The sequence below is a fragment of the Sminthopsis crassicaudata genome, chromosome 1 (genome assembly GCF_048593235.1).
Source record: "Sminthopsis crassicaudata isolate SCR6 chromosome 1, ASM4859323v1, whole genome shotgun sequence".
Classification (NCBI taxonomy): Eukaryota; Metazoa; Chordata; class Mammalia; order Dasyuromorphia; family Dasyuridae; genus Sminthopsis; species Sminthopsis crassicaudata.
The window spans coordinates 37,840,172-37,855,951 of NC_133617.1; the positions used below are offsets into that span (position 1 = coordinate 37,840,172).

Sequence of the window (15,780 nt, forward strand, 5' to 3'; positions counted from 1 at the left end):
TCATAAAAGGAATTTGGTAGGACTCCTTCAATCCCTAGTTTTTCAAATAGTTTATATAACATTGGAGTTAGTTGTTCTTTTAATGTTTGGTAGAATTCACATGTAAATCCATCTGGTCCTGGGAACTTTTTCTTATGGAGTTGGTTAATAGCTTGTTCTATTTCTTTTTCTGAGATGGGACTATTTAGACTACTTACTTCTTCCTCTGTTATTCTGAGCAAGCTATATTTTTGAAGGTATTCTTCCATTTCATTTAAGTTATCAAATTTATTGGCATAAAGTTGAGCAAAGTAGCTCCTAACTATTGTTCTAATTTCCTCTTCATTAGTGGTGAGTTCTCCCTTTTCATTTTCAAGACTAACAATTTGCTTTTTCTCTTTCTTTTTTTTAATCAGGTTTACTAAGGGTTTGTCTATTTTGTTGTTTTTTTTCATAGAACCAACTCTTAGTTTTATTAATTAATTCAATAGTTTTTTACTTTCAATTTTATTAATCTCACCTTTTATTTTTTGAATTTCAAATTTTGTGTTTGTCTGGGGATTTTTAATTTGTTCCTTTTCTAGTAATTTTAGTTGTAACCCCAATTCATTTGCCCTCTCTTTCTCTATTTTATGCAAGTGGGCCTATAGAGATATAAAACTTCCCCTTATTACTGCTTTGGCTGTATCCCACACATTTTGGTATGATGTCTCATTATTGTCATTTTCTTGGGTGAAGTTATTAATTATGTCTATGATTTGCTGTTTTACCCAATCATTCTTTAGTATGAAATTATTTAGTTTCCAATTATTTATTGGTCTATTTTCCTCTGGCTTTTTATTAAATGTAATTTTGATTGCATTGTGGTCTGAAAAGGATGCATTTACTATTTCTGCCTTACTGCATTTGATTTTGAGGTTTTTATGCCCTAGTCTATGATCAATTTTTGTATAGGTTTCATGAACTGCTGAGAAGAAAGTATACTCCTTTCTGTCTCCATTTAGCTTTTGCCAAAGATCTATCATATCAAACTTTTCTAGTATTCTATTTACGTCTTTGACTTCTTTCTTATTTATTTTGTCATTTGATTTATCTAATTCTGAGAGTGCAAGGTTGAGATCTCCAACTATTATAGTTTTACTGTCTATTTCTTCTTGCAGCTCTCAATTTCTCTTTTAAGAATTTAGATGCTGCACCACTTGGTGCATATATGTTTAATATTGATACTGCTTCATTATTGATGCTACCCTTTAGCAGAATATAATGCCCTTCCTTATCTCTTTTAATTAGATCAATTTTGTTTTTGCTTGATCTGAGATGAGGATGGCTACCCCTGCTTTTTTGGCTTTGCCTGAAGCATAGTAGATTCTGCTCCACCCTTTTACTTTTAGTTTGAATGTATCACCCTTTTTCAGGTGTGTTTCCTGTAAACAACATATAGTAGGATTCTGACTTTTAATCCAGTCTGCTAACTGCTTTCTCTTTATGAGGAAGTTTGCCCCATTCACATTTATGGTTAGAATGACTAATTCTATATTGCTTGCCATCCTATTAACCCCTGCTTATGCTTTTCCCCTTTCCTTCCCTCTTACCCCCCTACCCAGTATTAAAATTGTGAACACCACTTGCTTTTCACAGCCCTCCCTTTTTAGGATCGCTTCCCCACCTTAAAGTTTCTCCCCTTATTTTACCCCTTTTCCTCACAATTTCTGTATTCCCTTCCCCTTAGCTTACTCCTTCCCTCTCACTTTTCAATGAAGTGGAAGAAGTTTCACCATAAATCGAATATGTCTATTAATACAAACTATGTTCAACACCCTCCTTTCTTTCTCTCAGATATAATAAGTTACCTTTGCCTCTTCATGAGATGTAGTACCACCACTTTACACTTTTTTATGATATAATCTCCTTTCCACCTCTAGTTTCTAAGACAAATTGTACATATGTTCTTTACATATTTTTTTTGACAGAAGTATAGTTCTCAAGATTTCTTTTTACCTTTTTAGAAATCTCTTGAGTTCTGTATTTGAAGGTCAAACATTTTATGTAGGTCTGGTTTTTTCATCAAAAATAGATGAAATTCATTTATTTTGTTAAATGTCCATCTTCTTCCCTGGAAAACGATGCTCATTCTTGCTGGGTAAGTTATTCTTGGCTGCATACCAAGTTCCTTAGCCTTTCGGAATATCATGTTCCAGGCCCTTCGTTCTTTTAATGTGGATGCTGCTAGATCCTGGGTTATCCTTATTGTGGCTCTTCCATATCTGAATTGCTTTTTTCTAGCAGCTTCCAGTATTTTTTCCTTCGTCTGCTAGTTCTTGAACTTGGCCACTATATTTCTTGGCGTTTTGATTTTAGGGTCCCTCTAAGTAGGTGATCGATGAATTTTTTTCAATGTCTATTTTACTCTCTGTTTCTAAAATGTCTGGGCAGTTCTCTTTGATAATTTCCTCGAAAATAGTGTCCAAGCTCTTTTTTTCTTCACATTTTTCAGAGAGTCCGATTATTCTCAAATTGTCTCTCCTGGATCTGTTTTCTAGGTCTGTTGTCTTTCTAATAAGGTACCTGACATTCTTTTCAATTATTTCATTTCTCTGGTTTTGCTTGACTACCTCTTGGTTTCTCCTTGAATAATTCATTTCTACTTGTTCGAGTCTAATTTTCAATGATGTATTTTCTTCACTCACTTTTTTTATATCTTTTTGTAATTGTCCAATTGTGTTTTTATCTTCTATTGAATTTTTTTCCATTTTATCCATTTTATTTTTTAGAGAGCTGATTTCTTTATCCAGCTCACTAATCCTGTTTTCCTTGGAGTTGTTTACTTTTTCCAGCTCACTAATCCTATTTTTCTTGGAGTTGTTTGCCTTTTCTAATTCACTAATTTTGTTTCTCAATGATTTGATCTCTTTATCCACTCTGGATGACTTCTCCAGGCTCTCTTTCCAAGCCTCCCTTTCCTTTTCCCATTTCTCTTCTAGCTCTCTTGTGAGAGCCTTTTTGATTTCCTCTATGAGGTTCTTTTGTATCGAGGAGCAGCTCATATCCCCCTTAGGGGATTCCTCTGGGGACAGTCTGTTTTTAGTCTCCTCAGTGTTTGAAGTCTGCTCTCTCTCCATACAGAAGCTGTCAATGGTTAGAGCCCTTTTGAATTTTTTGTTCATTTTGTCAAGAGCGGAATGGAAGAAAACAAATTGACAAGAGAAACAATTGGTCTGTTTTTGGGGGAATGGGGCTAGATGGTGTTAATAAGCTTCCTCTACAGCCTGGGGGTAGGGCATCAGAGAGCCACTAACAGAACAGAGATGGCTGTGCTGAGTCTACGCTCTGAGGCTCTGAGAATGCACTGAGTCAGTCCAGGTCGGGGTTGGGGGTGGCCAGTTCCAAGAGACTAGCTTTCTGGGGTTTTAATCTTCACCTCCAGTGTTTACACCCTCTCGACTGCTCCTGGCTTGCTGACAAGATGGAGTATCCACAGTGGGGTAAAAGCCTTTTTGCAGAAACGGCAGAGATCGTACCCTTCCCTCCTCTGGTCTGAGCTGTGTGAGCTGCCTGTCTTGCTCTCACTGCCTGCCCTCAGTCTGCACCCAGTCTGTTCAACTCTCTCCCGAGCAAACACAGACCTTCTCTGGCGAATTTCAAGGATGTCGTCTCTTGGTGATTATTTGTGGGTTTCTTTTCTGGTCAAGCATTAACTCTGAGGCTTGTCATGAATAAGTCCTGAGAGAAAACATGGAGCTCAAGCAGCTGTCTGCCTCCAAGCCGCCATCTTGGCCAGAAGTCTCTATATCTAAAGAAATTAAGACAGACAGACATCAAATAACATTTCTAGAAATTTTTTGAGGTCATCTTTGAACTCAAGTTCTCCTGACTTCAAATCCAATGAGATTTACCCACCGCACCACCCCTATGTCTTCCATAATTAGAATGTTCTCTTTCCTTGCCTCTGTTTTTAGATGGCTAGATGAATGGATAGCTTATTGTACTTGGAGTTAGGAGAACTTGAATTCAAAGCTGGCTTTACACACTCAACTGTGACCTTAGTCAAATCATTTAACCTCTATTTTGCCTCAGTTTCCTTAACTGTAAGATGTTAATAGCACCTTCCTAATAGGGAGGCTGTGACAATAGGTTGAAATAATATTTGTAAATCATTTAGCTAATCTTAAAATGCTATTAAAAACCATCTACCCTTGGGGGCAGCTAGGTGGCTCAGTGGATAGAGCACCAGCCTTGAATTCAGGAGGACCTGAGTTTAAATTTGACCTCAGACACTTAACACTTCCTTGCTGTGTGACCCTGGGTAAGTCATTTAACCCCAGCCTCAGGAAAAAAAAAAAATCTACCCTGATGATAATGAAGACCTGGATTCAGAGCCTTCTTCACTTACTTAATAAATTTATGAACCTGGACATTCCAATGATCAATTCATCTGCTTCAAAATCCTATTTCAGACACCTACCAGCCATGTGAGCCTAGATATTATTAAACTTCAACGGCCTCAGTTTCTTCAAATGTGAAAAAGCACAAAATCATTGTGGAGATGAGATGATAGCTTCAACCATATAACACATAAAGCATTTTCCAAACCTGAAAATGCAACATAAATTCTAATTATTCTTGTTGTTATTGTTGTAGTTATAGTTGTTATTTCTGGCTCTACATGAAGCTGTCTCTCCAGTGAGCCACCTTGCTACTTCTAATGGGGGTGTGGTCCATTTTAGCCCTGTAGCCTTCACAAAGCAACAATTTGTAGAGAGAGCTACAATTTGACCAAATCTGTCTTAACATAATAACAATCATAACTGCCACATGAATAGTACTTCCAAGTCTACAAAACACTTTACTTACATTATCTCATTTAAGCCTCCCCATAAGTCTATAAGAAAGTCAGTGCAGGTATTATTATCTTCATTTTATAGATGAGCATTACAATCTAAGCTTTCTAGATTGGCAGTTCCAATGCCCTGCTTACTCCATCACCATCCATTCCAAAATATGTCTCTCAATTGTTTCACAAGATGATGAAATGAACAGAGACTAAGAACTTGCAGTGCTTTCTTGGCATGTTTGTATCTGTGCATGTGTATGTGTGTGTGTATGTGTGTGTGTGTGTGTGTGTGTGTGTGTGTGTGTGTGTGTGTGTGTGTGTGTGAGTGTGTTTGTTTTGCTTAAACCCCATAGCACTGCACTGCAGGCTTCTTATAGCTTTAGGGGAAAAGAAATAATAATAAATGAGCTACAGATATATACCAAGTTCTTTCCCCCTCTGCTTTCATTCTAAAATATGAGAAGGCTTAGGTATAAAAATGGCTGTGAAGTCTTTTATTATTCCTATTAATTTGAAAAGAAGCTTGCATAATCCACTTTGATTACGTGTAAATCATATCTGCCACTGCCGAGTTGTGCATTGTCTGGAAAGGAGAAAATTGGAGCCTGCACTCTAATAGCATGTTAACAACTACGTAGCCATTTGCGGCACAAAGAGCTTTTTTACTGGATTAATTGAAAGTATCATTGTATGACCTAGAAGACCTCAGCTAATGACTTCCAACAAGCACTTCTCACAATTAATGGTGACTAATGAAAACTAAATAGTATAATAAATCCCATCTCTGACATTTTGATAGGGAAAGTCACCAGGCTCAGCCTTCCTTATTTTCACGCTCAGAATCAGTAGTGCCTGGAGTTTAGTTCTTAGTCAAGAACACTGATCCAGAGGTGATATAGCATTTAGATAATCTGAGTTGTGTGAGAGATCTTGGATAGCATCTAATTCTACTAATTCTGGAACCAGAATATGTTCCATGACAACCTCAACCAACCACTTATTCAGTCTGGAATTGAAGGTTTTCAGTGAAAGGGAATCTACCCTCCCACGAGGTAATCCATTCCACTTTTGGGTGATGCCAATTACAAAGAATTTCCATCCCTCCTAATTTGTCGCATGTGACAAAGCAGAACATACTTAATCCTCTTTTTCATGAGAGCACTTCAAGGTTATCAAGGAAAAGAGAACAGGCTACACAGTGGATGGAGTGCTAAATTGGGAATCTGGAGGATTTGGATTAAATTATAATCTAAAATGCCTGCTGTGTGATTTTGGGAAAATCATTTCTGTCTCAGTTTCTTCCTTTTCAAAATAGGTGATGATAATATCACGTATCTTGCAGGAATGTTATCAGGATAAAGTGAGATATTACTTAAAAACCTTAAGATATTAATAAATGCTTATCACCATCATTGTCACTGATCCTGGACATATAAGACCTGGGTTCAAATCTCATCTCTGATGTTTATTCAAAATGATCTTGAAAAAAATACAAATTTTCTAGGTCTCATCTGTGGAATGAAAAATGCCCAATAGTTGTGAGGTACTTTTTAGGTTCACATCAGCAAGTCTGTGAATAGGATTATGGGCTCTAGAGCTGACCAGCATCACAGCAGCCAATGAGTACAGTCTATATATTTTAACAAAATGTCCTCTTCGATTTTTCTGCGTCACCTTACTATTTCTTTATTTTTTAAGGTTTTTTTTTTTTATTATAGCTTTTTATTTACCAGATATATGCATGGGTAATTTTTCAGCATTGACAATTGCTAAACCTTTTGTTCCACTATTGGAAGACTATTTCTTGAAGACCTCCAGGAAATATGAACCTATAAACTCCTGAGGAAACCTAACTCATTTTTTAGAGAGCACTAATTATTAAACTTATTTTCTCTGTATCTCGTCTCTATATGTGTGTGTGTGTATCTGTCTGTCTCTTTCTCTCTGTGTGTGGCTACATCTGTCTGACTTTCTCTCTCATACATATACATACACATATACTTTCTCTCCTTTATCAAGACCCAATCTGCCACATTGCAACACCTACCCATTAGCTATTCTTAGTTGGAAATTCTTGGGACAAACAAAATAAATATAATCCTCTTTTCTCATAACAGACCTCAAATAAGATCAGAGATCTAGAGCTAGAAGAAAATTTGGGGGCATATATATTTTACAGATGAGAAGACTAAGACCCATAGAGATGAAGAGACTTTTGATATCTGCTCTCTTGAAAATATACCTGAAATGGAGATTACTATTACATATTTGGAGTCACCGGATCAGGGAAGGATCATAGGTTTACAGCTTAGAAGGTGAATTAAATGCTATCTACTCTTTGATTTTATAGATGAAAACATGAAAATTCAGATAGTTCAAGTGATCTGGCCAGTGTCACATGACTAGTGACAGGGATGGAATTTGAACCCCAACTTTCCAGATTCCTGTTCCGATATTCTATTCATTTCACTCATTCACGTTGCCACTACATAAAATTTATCAACCGACCTTCCTAGGCCTAGAATTCTAAAAGGCTTCTTGGTGTAGCCCGAAGAGTGATCAACTATACAAAACGCTTTCAAGTATGCAAAGCATTTTACATATATTATCTCATTTGATCCTTATAAGAAACCTGTACGATGGTACAATTATTATGCTTTTTTTTTTTTTTTTTTTTTTTTTTTTTTTTTTACTAAAATCATCCAGTGCACTAAATAACACTTCCAACTTTGTGTTATTTGTAGATTTGAAAAAATATGCTATCTATGCCTTTGTCCAAATTATTTATAAATAGTTTAACAAAATAAAACTAATGTCAAATTTATAGGAAATTTCACTATAGCCCTTACTCCAAAGCAATATTGATCAGTTCATCAGTATTCTTGGGATATAATCAATTTCAAATCAACTGGATGGGAATTATTGTCCAATCCAAAGGTTTCAAATGCAGTGCTCATGGGCTGCATTGCTGCCCATAACATGTTGATACAGAATCAGATAAAAAGTTAATTGGGAAATGCCTAACCCAAATAAATAAAAATATAATAAAACATAATGACGGTGACATATGGTTTTAAGTCAACATATACCAGAAGGGATCCCAGTGGCCTTCATTTCTATGTGAGTTTGACATCATTAATCTAGCTCATTTCTCTCTTTGTCCACATGATTAATATGAGAGAATTCATCAAATTCCTTGGAGAAATCCAACTATATTCTTCCTTTTAGCATTTTTCTACTATTGAATAATGTATGTGGCCTGCCTTAAGGTGTTTGTAATCTAATAAAAATAGCCTAAGAAGAAAAGTACTGTATTAGGGTGGGATAAGAAAGAGACTGAAAAGTTGTATTAAGGGCAAATCAGTGATAGTCCTGAAAGTCATATTGAGGAAGCAAGACTTAATTTAGTATATAACATAACAGGGATTCATCAAAGATTCTTGAGGAGTAGAGTGACATGATCAAATCTAGCCTTTAGGTTTAGGATAAAATATAGAATAATAGCTTACAAATGTAGTGATTCCATATGGTATAATGAAAATAACACAATTTGGATTTAGATGTTCTACTTCAGACAAATACTATCTGTATAACCTTACAAAAGGCCCTTCACTTTTTTTCAAACTGCAAAAAGTTATGGATTGGACAAGATCTTTTCTGATATACCATCCAGCTTTAGGTCTTTGTTATTTATTAAATATATTGTTCTATTTGACACTCATAAGATAGGCACTGTCATCACCATTACACTGATGGGGAAACTGACAGTATTAGAGGAAGAATTTGGATCTCAGTTTCTCCAGACTCAGCACTTTTTAATCTTCTATACCTCTGCCTGTTCCAAAGGAAAGTCTGACAGATAGAACTCAGGACTCAAAGCCCTTCTATTCTTTTCTCTCATCTTCCCCTATGAATCTCAAAGGACCCCCAAGGAGCTCTGTGCACTGACTTTATCAGAGCCAATGAGGTTTAACCATGACTATATTTTTGCTGGTTGAAAACTTCTCCTATTACTCTGCTATATAAACTTGAATACACATTGGTAAATATCAGAGCACAAAGATTGGAAATCTTTGTTTCTCACTCACCCCAAGTACACCCACATCTCCATCCTGAAATACTGAGAAGGTTCATCAGATGACAGATTGCTCCCCATGGAGATGTGTCAACGTGTATTGCCTCAAGGCTGTATTTACTCCCTTAACTTGTTAGGTTGAAAATCTGAATGTAATTGACCATATAGAATGTCTTGCTGGGAATCTTTCCGTTGAGCAAGTAGTTGTGAAAGTATTTTATGGAATAATTGCAAACATCTACTTAGATCAACCATTACTGGACACTCTTTTGGCTCAGTGTTATTATTCTGCATTGAACAAAAGTGAAAATAAACAAAACAGATAGGGTAGAAAAGGGGGGAAAAAAACCTAAGTAATGCCCATGAACATAAACATAATATGTTTTCCAATCAACAGATATATGTTTGTTAAGTGCTTACAATGGACAAGGAACAGGACTGAGCTCTGTGATTATGAAAACAAAATGAAAACACTCCTAAATAAGTCATTCATCAATGTGCATTTATTAAGAACTCACTTATGTGTTATTGAAATAGTACTATCCCCCAAGAAATTTGCATTATATTTGAAAGAAAAAAAAACATGGACTCATATGAGTATATAGAAAATAACCATAAGATAATTAGGGGTGGTCCACCAGCTGGTATGTAGGATCAAGAAAGATCTTGCACAGGCAATAGCATTGATATTGCACTTGGAAGGAAACTCAAAATTCTAAGAGGCCAAGGTGAAGAGGATGTATGTGTTTTTTCAGGCAAGGAGAAAAGATTAGGGCAAAAGCATAGAGCCAGGAAAGGGGATGTTCTCCATGAGGAAGAACAAGAAAAAAACAATATATGAAATACTCTCAGAAATAACATCAAGTTAGTATAATGAATTATGCATATTCCAGACCTCTCCAGTGCATTTATTATGGCACTTAGGGCATATAGAATATAAAGACATTGACCTTATCCTCAAGAGGATTATACTTTTAGGGAAAAGTTACAGGGTTTTTTTTTTCTTTTATTATTAAATTTATATGATTTCCTTCCATCATCATCTAGAAATGTGATTTCACTAAGGAACTTTTTTATGAGAACCCCTCTCCACCAACAGAGATCAGTAGCTTAGTAACAATTTTTAGCATAGACTTAGGCACATAAAAGTAAAATTGATTGTCTAGTAGCAAATAACCACGAAATCAGGCTTGAAGTCAGGTTTTTCTGGCTCTACACTTGGATCTCTATACACTATATTATGGTGCCTCTCCCAAATAGGCAACTTTTTATTTTTATTTTTAAAAATTTATTTAAATAAAAACAAAATTCATCTGGAAGAACAAAAGGTCAAGAATTTCGAGGAAACTAATGAAAAAAAAAAAATGAATAAAAGTGGCTTACCTGTACCAGATCTAAAACTATATTATAAAGCAGCAGTCATTAAAACCATTTTTTACTGGCTAAGAAATAGACTAGTTGATCAGTGGAATAGGCTGGGGACAGGACAAAATAGTCAATACTGTAGAAATCTAGTGTTTGACAGAGCTAAAGATCTCAGCTTTGAGGATAAGAATTTACTATTTAACAAAAACTTCTGGGAAAATTAGAAACTAGTATGGCAGAAACTAGGCATTGACTCACACTTAACACTGTATACCAAGATAAGATCAAAATGGGTTCATGATTTAGGCATAAAGAATGAGATTAAAAATAAATTAGAAGAACAAAGGATACTTTACCTTCTCTGGAGGAAGAAGGAATGGGTGGCCAAAGAAGAACTAGAGATCATTATTGATCACAAAATAGATAATTTTGATTATATTAAGTTAAAAAGATTTTGTACAAACAAAACTAAAGCAGACAATATTAGAAGGGAAGCAATAAACTGGGAAAACATTTTTTACATTCAAAGGTTCTGATAAAGATCTCATTTCCAAAATATATAGAGAATTGACTCAAATTTATAAGAAATCAAGCCATTCTCTAATTGATAAATGATCAAAGGATATGAACAATTTTCAGATGAAGAAATTGAAACTATCCAGTCACATGAAAAGGTGCTCCAAATCATTATTGATCAGAGAAATACAAATTAAAACAACTCTGAGATAGCGCTATACACCTGTCAGGCTAAGATGACAGGAAAAGATAATGATGAATGTTGGAGGGGATGTGGGAAAACTGAGGTACTGATGCATTGTTGGTGGAGTTGTGAACGGATCTAACTATTCTGGAGAGTAATTTGGAACTATACTCAAAAAGTTTCCAAACTGTGAATACCCTTTGATCCAGAAGTATTACTACTGGGTTTATATCCCAAAGAGATGTTAAAGAAGGGAAAGGACCCTGTATGTGCCAAAATGTTTGTGGCAGCCATTTTCATAGAGGCTAGAAACTGGAAATTGAATGGATGCCCATCAATTGGAGAATGGCTGAAAAATTTGTGGTATATTACTGTTATGGAATGTTATTTTTCTGTAAGAAATGACCAACAAAACTATTTCAGAGAAGCCTGGAGAGACTTACATGAATTGATACTAAGTGAAATGAGCAGGACCAGGAGATCATTATACACGGCACAACAAGACTATACGGAGATCAATTCTAATGGACCTGACTCTCTTCAACAATGAGATGAAGCAAACCAATTCCATTTGTGCAGTGATGAAGAGAGTCATCTACACCCAGAGAGAGAAGTATTTGTTCTTTCTTTCTAGATCTGATTTTTCTTATGCAGCAAGATAATTATATAAATATGTGTACATATATTGAATTTAACATATATTTAACATGTTTAACATTTATTGGATTACTTGCCATCTAAGGGAGGGGATGAGGGGAAGGAGGGAAAAATTTGGAACAGAAGGTTTTGCAAGGGTCAATGTTGGAAAATAACCCATGCATGTTTTGTAAAAAGCTATAATAATAAAAATAAATAAATAAATAAAATTTATTTATTAGTTTTTGACCTTTACTTTTATATAAGTAAATGTCCTTTTCCTCACCCCTATCAAAAATAGCAATCAATATCATATAGACTATATGTGTACAATCATAGTAAACATGTTTCCACATGCTGTGAAGAAGAGTCAGAGCAAAAAAGAAAAACATGAAAAAGAAAAAAAAAAAGAGAAAAGGTGAAAATAGTATGCTTCAATTTCTATTCAGAATCCATAGTTCTTTCTTTCAATATGCATAGAATTTTCCATCATGAGTCTTTTAGAATTGTCTTAAATCATTATATTACTAAAAAAAGCAATTTCTATCAATGTTGCTGTGACTGTTTATAATATTCTCCTGGTTTTGTTTATTTCACTCATCAGTTCATGTAAGTCTTTCCAGGTTTTTTTTTTCTGGGATCTGCCTGATTATCATTTCTTATAGAATAATATTGCATTACATTAATATACTACAATCTGTTTAACCATTCCCCAATTGATGGGCTTTCTCTTGATTTGCAATTCTTTGCCACCAGAAAGAGACCTGCCATAAATATTTTTCTCTACTAAGAATTTGGGGAATAATTTTTCTAGGTATGTTCCATTCTATATACATACATACATATATATATATATATATATATATATATATATATATATATACATATAATATTACCATAAAGTTCAATAACTTTCATGTAAATGAGTTTGTCATTTGTATCTCTGTCCCTGCAGAAATTCAACTAACAGTTATTCACTATAGAATTTCAGGATTTATTAATAGCAAGGAACCTTCAACTTTTAATAGAATTCTGATTCAACTTTATTAAATGATTCCTTTTAAATAGCACATTCGTTAGCTCTGAAATTGAATGAAAATGATAATAACATGGAAACTGATTTCCAGCTTTTCCCCATTGTGAAATAGTGTCAACCAACAGTAAAAGTTACATCATTCCTTATCTTCAGTGTAGAGCTAAAACTCCAGGGAGAATTTCCTGACTAGATTGGTTAGTATGCAATTCCTAGACTTTTTCTAAGCTCTAAGTAGATTTGACTATTTCAGCTGGATTTACTGATTCTTCAATGAATATTTATTGAATAATGTAGTACATGGGCCAAGCCCTTTTCACATGTGGGGTCTCTGGAAAAATTATCTCAGATTTGATATATTCACATCTTCTTGAAACCATAGCCCATGAGTCCTCACCAATAGATTTATTTTCACTAATCAGCTGTATGACACACTCACTTCAATGGCTTTACATTTGTTGAAATTGCTTAGTAAGGAAAAAAAGGGGGGAAAGTTTTAAAAGATTTCTCATATGCCCAGAGAGTGTATATGCTTCTCACCCTTTTGCATACTAACTTACAACCTTGTCATCATCTGAAACTGATCTCTTAAAAGTTATCAATCTTGCCTCAGATATTTATTATCTAGGTGATTTTAGGCAAATCATTTTTTAAAATTCTCATCTCTAAAATGGAGGTAATAATAATATTTGCCTTCCAGGGTTATTATGAGGATAAAATGAAATATTTGTAAATGACTTTGCAAATCTTAAAGCCTTATACAAATGCTGTCATCTTTAGCATCAGCAATAGTATCATGGTATCTTGTATTTTTTTTTTCATTCCTACTTCTTGGATTGAAGATTGGATGATATTGATCATCTCCCTATTCATTCTCTTTTTTTATGAGGTTTTGTTGACACTATTTTTTCTTAATTCTTCTGAATGTCTCACCAATCCTTAAGTTTTCATGTTGCCTCATCATCCCAATTATCTTTCCCTCCATTCCAAACACACACACACACACACACACACACACACACACACACTCTTTGTGTTTGCTCTCAGGTTCTGTCCTAACCACTTTCATCTGCTTACACAATCTCTGGTTGATCAGAATGTCTCTCTGGATTTAACTAGCATATTTGAAAATGACTCCTGGTTCTAATCTATCTATCCATCTATCCATCACCATCTTTCTCCAAGCTCCAGGCTTGTATCATATACTGCCTATTATCTCTAACCTAATATATCTGAAATACAATTCATTCTCAGAAAAATTTCCTTATTTTTGTTTAGAGTCCTTTTATTCTTCAGTCCTTTAGGTCCATAACCTTGACATTATCCATTGATTATTCAGTCAGTTACCAAATCTTACAGTTTAATTGCCCCTCCCCACCCAGAACATCTCTCACATCAATCATTCTCCTTACTCATACTGTCAAAACCTTACTTTTGTCCCTAATAATCTTCCTTCTGAAGTATTGCAGTGGCCTCCAAACTGACTTCCTTGTCTCAAATTTCTCCCAGCTCTCATTTAGCTTTCATAGAACTGTTGATGATATTTTTTAATAGACAATCTGACCATGTTACTCTACACTAATCTTATGACTCCATAATAACTCAATATTTAAAATGTTAACTCTTTCATTTGATTTTTAAAGACCTTCACCACCTAACTCCAACCTATTTTTGAGTCTTGTAATACCTTTATTCCCCTTCCTGTATTCTACAGTAAATCCAAACTTTCTCTGTTCCTCATACAGGCTTTTTTTTTTCTTATCCTCATACTTTGTCTTAATATTTTACATTCCTGAAATTCAAGCCCTTCCTCACTTCTATTTCATAGAATCTTTCTCTTCCCTTCAGCTCAAATATCACTTATTTGATCACATATTTTTTAACAGTCTCTCTTTTCTTTACCTTTACCTGTATTGTATTTATTTAAATCTGTTCTGTATACTATCATTTTATGGGAATTTATTAATATGCAAAGTATTTTTTTTTGTAAGCAGCTCAGTGGAAGACCTGAATTCAAATGTGATCATAGACATTCACTAGTTCTGTGACACTGTACAAATCACTTAACCCATTTGCCTAAATCCTCTAGTAAAGAAAATGGCAAACCACTCTTGTATCTTTGCCAAGAAAACCCATGAAAAGTATTATCCAAGGGGTCATGAAGAGTTGAACACAACCAAACAACTAAATAACCTCAAAGCTGGAGATCATAATTATCTCTCTATTTTCTTCTTTTTTTCCTTCATTTCTTCCCTTTCTTCTTCCTACCTTTCCCCTTCTTTTCTTTCTGTACTTCCTTTCTTCTTTATTTCTTTCTTTTTTTCTTTCCTTCCTTCTTTTTTGTCTTTGTATCCCAAGAATATGACATATAATAATAGTTTTTAAATAAATATTTGGTAAAAGATTTATAGCCGAATTATAGGGGAGGGTTTTGTTGTTGTTGTTCAAGCTTAGGTTAGTCTGGAATTCTGAGGTACCTTTCAAAAAAGTTTGTGATTTTAGAATGGCTAAAAACCTAGTAGTCAATCTGACAGGATAATTTGATAAATGCCATTGAGTTCATGCGAGGGGTTAAAAAAATGAAATTAACTTCTACTTCAACAGGCAAGGTAACCCAAAGGTGTATTCCAAATTAGGGTTTAAATGATGACAGTGATAATGGTCTTTGTATAGATTTTCAATTTCATTAGTGTAGGGAAGTCTCTTAGTATGGGAAATCCCCCTCCCAAAGCAGAATAGCATCTGCTTCATATTTAGTGAGTTATTTGAAACATTCTGAGGTTTGTAGATTGCATTTTCTGGGTTTTTGTTTGTTTGTTTGTTTGTTTTTCAATAGAAATGACTAAACTCTCTTACTTTATTGAAGTTCCATCTTCTCCCCTGAAAGATGCTGCTGACTCTTGCTGATAGTGAATTCTTGGTTGTAACTGTAGGTCCTTTGCCTTCTGGAATATGGTATTCCAGGCCCTCCTATTATTTATTGTAGAAGTTGCCAGATCCTGGGGAATCCTGACTGTTGCTCCTTGATATATGAATTGTTTTAGTCTGGCAGCTCGCAGCATATTTTTCCTTGAAATTATAATAGTTTTGGAGGTTTACAACAATGTTCCTTGGGGTTTTCCTTTTGGGATCTCTTTCCAGAGGTGATTGCTGGATTCTTT

The 15,780-nt window shown here is 34.7% G+C and overlaps 1 non-coding gene across 1 annotated transcript; it reads left to right on the forward strand.

The window, feature by feature from the left end:
* Nucleotides 1–8,743: 8,743 nt before the first annotated feature.
* Nucleotides 8,744–8,886, forward strand: LOC141552422 (U4 spliceosomal RNA). Its single transcript, XR_012485205.1, has one exon. It is a non-coding gene; the product is annotated as a U4 spliceosomal RNA (small nuclear RNA).
* The last annotated feature ends 6,894 nt before the right edge of the window (nt 8,887–15,780 follow it).